The sequence below is a fragment of the Trichoplusia ni genome, unplaced genomic scaffold (assembly GCF_003590095.1).
Source record: "Trichoplusia ni isolate ovarian cell line Hi5 unplaced genomic scaffold, tn1 tig00002166, whole genome shotgun sequence".
In the NCBI taxonomy this organism is placed as follows: Eukaryota; Metazoa; Arthropoda; class Insecta; order Lepidoptera; family Noctuidae; genus Trichoplusia; species Trichoplusia ni.
The window spans coordinates 53,332-57,791 of NW_020800211.1; the positions used below are offsets into that span (position 1 = coordinate 53,332).

The 4,460-nt window shown below is 49.4% G+C and overlaps 1 pseudogene; it reads right to left on the reverse strand.

The window, feature by feature from the left end:
* Nucleotides 1-1,566: 1,566 nt before the first annotated feature.
* Nucleotides 1,567-4,428, reverse strand: LOC113507466 (annotated as a pseudogene).
* Between the last annotated feature and the right edge of the window lie 32 nt (nt 4,429-4,460).

Genomic DNA, 4,460 nt, shown 5'->3' on the forward strand with positions numbered 1-4,460 from the left:
TGGCCGATGGACCAGGCTTATTACCGTAAAAACTTGGACCAACAAGAATGATCACGCACCACCATACTTTCCTTCAGTATGTAAACCTGAAGAATATCGAGGACCAAGTTACAATCTTACAAAACCAACTTTTGAACTATCGTAGCCAACTTAGTAATGATACATATGCATTATTCGAGTTCCAGATCAATTATCTTACTGTAAAGATGGGCAAAATAGAGAATCAATTAAAATCTTTAGAAACTGATCGAGCTAGAAGTTACTTTTAAACAGTACATATATGACAGGTTACTTGATCCATTACGTAAAGTTCGGACAATTACTAAGTGCTAGCTGTTGCCCGCGACTTCGTCCCCGTGGTAGAAGATATAAGTTATGATTAAGGTATACCTGCCCGGTTTTTTTCACAATTTCCATTGTATCTTAGCTCCTATTAGTCACAGCGTGATGGTTTATAGCCTTTTTTTTTTTTATTTAGGCGGGGGAATCCTCATGGACACCCACTCCCTCGGGGAAGGAAATGGGTAGTGTCAGACTTTTACTGACTAAACCTGAACCGCCGTGCTACGTCATCCGCGTTTTGTGTCGGTGTATGGCAATGCGTTGCAATCCTTCATACACCGACCGCGGGCTTCCACCGGCCAGTAATGTGGGCCGGTAGGTCACTTTCTTGTGTTGTGTGGAGGCGACGTGTAAAAAGCGTCGGCCTCCTCGCCTCATATTGGGACCGCATCCATAGCACCGAATGTGGCCCCCGCCGTGGGTAATATACTCGGACGACAGACACCCCCGTGCCGTCGCCCAGAACCCTAGTTAGGGCGGGAGAGCGCGCTCAGGCGCGGCTCTGCGCCGCCCCACTCGACGTTGGCGTATGGCGGGCGCGCTGGGTTCAGTTTCCCGAACGCGCTCCTCCGCCTCCTTCTGTGACATCACTGTTTCACAGAAGGAGGCCAATGCATCCCACGCCGCCCGGCTGCCGATCGCTGCAGCGATGACAGCCGACAACTCGGCGACGTCCACTCCACCCAGCGCAGACACAAGTTCCGCGAGTGTGTGAAGTGCGGTGTCATCCGCGTCACCGCACTGATGACACACTGTGGTGACCTCTCTTCGGGCCACCCGAAACAGGTAGTGCCCGAAGGCACCGTGTCCGGTCAGCATCTGCGTGAGGCGGTACGTCAAAAAACACCGTACCGCCTCTCCCCCCACTGTTGGAGATGTGGGCGGATTGCCTCCACCGTAGCCCGCCCCGCCGTCGGATTGGCGAGCCTTAGTTCCCAATTTCGGAATGCGACGAAGCGGGCTTGTCTGCGCCAGGTCTCACGCTGCCCCGGGAGGGTTCGATGCCCCGAATGATGGTTTATAGCCTAAAGCTTTCCTCGATGAATAGTCTATTCAACACAAAAATATTTTTTCAATTTGGACCAGTAGTTCCTGAGATTAGCGCGTTCAAAAAAACAAACAAACAAACTCTTCAGCTTTATATATTAGTATAGATAGATAAATGATTATAAGTTAAAATGTAGAGGATTTAAAGAAAATAATTAACTAGAATAGAAGAACACTCTAGCATTTATCCGTGCATCCAGTACGCACCATCCTATGATAGATATAGATACTCTCATAGGCCTCTCCAAGAGCACGCCACTGAGATCGATTTTCGGCTTCTCGCATCCAGCTCCTGCCAGCCATCTTGTGCAAGTCATCACTCCACCGTGCCTGAGGACGTCCTACACTACGTTTGCCGAAGCGTGGTCTCCACTCTAGAACTCGTTTACCCAACGGTTATCGGTTCTTCGGCTAATATGGCCAGCCCACTGCCACTTCAGCTTGCTGATTCGGTGGGCTATGTCGATGACCTTGGTTCTCTGACGGATTACCTCATTTCTGATGCGATCCCTCAGAGAAATGCCGAGCATAGCCCTTTCCATAGCCCGCTGAGCGACTTTAAACTTGTGAACCAGCCGTACCGACAGTGTCCACGTTTCGGCTCCGTAAGTCATGACAGGTAGGACGCACTGATTGAAGACTTTTGTCTTTAGGCACTGTGGGATCGACGATGTTAGGACTCGACGTAACTTCCCAAATGCAGCCCAACCAACTGAATTCTCCTATTCACCTCGTCCTCAAAGTTGTTTCTACCTAACTGCAATGTCTGCCTGAGGTATACATATTTCTGAACAACTTCGAGAACGGCGCCGTGTATCGCAATCGGTTCCGGTAGAACATGTTCATTGAAAATGAACTTGGTTTGTCCAAGTTCATCCGTAGGCCGATGCGTAGAGAAGATTCAGCCATGCCGTTCAGCATCTGTTGTAGGTCCTGCAGCGTTTCCGCTATGATGACGACATCGTCAGAAAATCGCAAGTGAGAGATGTGTTCGCCATTGATGTTTGATGCCGCGTCCTTTCCAGTTCAGCGTCTTGAACATATCCTCCATTGCATTAGTGAACAATTTCGGGGAAAAATAACATCCCCTTGTTCACTCCTCGATGCAACGGTATGGGCCTTATTGCTGATTCTGTACTTGGACGGACATTGTAGCGGCTTCGTAAAGACATCTCATCACTTGGATGTATGCCAATCTACTGACAACGCTGCAGGGGACTACAGAACAGACCAGATTTCAACCGAGTCAAAGGCCTTCTCATAGTCCACAAATGCTAGACACAGGGGCTGATTATACTCTTCGGTCTTCGTATAATCTGCCGCACTGTGTGGATGTGGTCTATGGTGCCGTATCCGCTCCGAAACCCAGCCTGCTCCGGTGGTTGGAATTCGTCGAGTCTTCGCGCAGCGAGTCGATCGTGACCATCTTGAGAACAGCTTATAGACGTGGCTTAGGAGGGAAATGGGTCGATAGTTCTTCAGCTGGGTTTTGTCTCCCTTTTTGAAGAACAGGAGAAACACTCCTACTCCACGCCCCTGGAGTTCTCCCTTCAAACAGGACGGCATTAAAAGCTTTTGGAGCTCCCCTAGTAAGGGGTTTCCGCCTGCTTTTAATAGCTCTGTTGTAATGCCATCCTCGCCAGGGGCTTTTCCATTTTTGAGCTGTCCAGAGCGATCTCGATTTCGCCACTTGCTGACTTCTGGCAGGTCTTCGGTGAAATGGCGTGTTAATGTGGCTCTGGAATCCTCATATCCGGGATCAGGTCGAGATGCATGCGATGCGTATAACCGGCCATAGAAATTTTCCACTTCCGAAGGACTACCGCACCGAAGAAACGACTTCTCCACTTGTTGTGGTCAGCTTTGTCAAGTGGCTTCTTCCAAGAGATTGTACGAACACCTTTGACCCCCGATTCAGCTCAATTGCTCTTTCAATGTCAAGAGTATTGGAGCACGGAGGTCGCGTCGTACGTGCTTGTTGATCTCTTGGTTTAGAGCCCGCTTAGCTGACGAAGTGACAGGCGGGTTTTCACGTCGTTTCTTCATAAGCCCTAATGTCTCTTCCGAAAGCTTTGATTTCCTGCCCTTACGCTGCACGTTACAGAATCTCGAACCTTCCTCCCTGAGGATCGAACCACATATTCTTGGTTCGGTTAACGTCTGTTGTGGTTTCCACGGCGGCAAATCGTTCTCCAAATTTGACTGGAACGTTTCAGATCCTGTCATGGTTTGGAGCAGTGTTGGTCGGAGCCTGGCCTTCATCAGACGGAAACGTTCGGCCTTGACGTTGATATTCAGAGAGCCTCGGACAAGTCGGTGATCGCTCCCGGTATTAAACCTATTGATCACAGAGACGTCTCTGAATATGTGCTTCTTGTTCGTCATGATGAAGTCAATCTCATTTTTAGTCATAGTGTCGGGGCTTTGCCACGTCCACTTCCTTTGAGGCTGCTTTTTGAAAAAGGAGTTCATCAAAAAGAGCCCCTCGCGTTCGAGGAAGTTGACGAGCATTTGCCCCCTATGATTCCTGCTTCCAAATCCATGGGATCCTACTGCCGATTCGCCGCAAATCTGTACTCCCACTTTAGCGTTAAAGTCCCCCATGACAACGGTGTAATGGGTCTTTGTAGTGAAGTGGAGGGCCCTTGATATATCATCAAAATATCCTCCACTTCATCGTCTGAATGTGTCGAGGTCGGTGCGTACACTTGCACTACCTTAGGCTATACCTGTCGGTAAGCTTTATATATGGTACGCTACCCTGTTCGAGACACTAGACACCTCTACAACGTTATCAGCTAGGGACTTATTAACCAGAAACCCAACGCCACCTTGGATTGTTGGTCTCCCCTCTCGGAAGTACATTAGGTGACCTGATTCGAGGGTTATGGTGTCCTCCCCCTCTCTTCGAACTTCACATAACCCTAATATGTGCCACCTAATCTTCCCAAGTTCCACCTCGAGTTGCGCCAGATGCGAGTCAAGCCGTAGCGTGCGGCCGTTGTACGTCGCAAGAGTCAGATTTATTTGGTGGCCTCCCGTAACACCGGAGATTCTTCGCACCCCCTGCC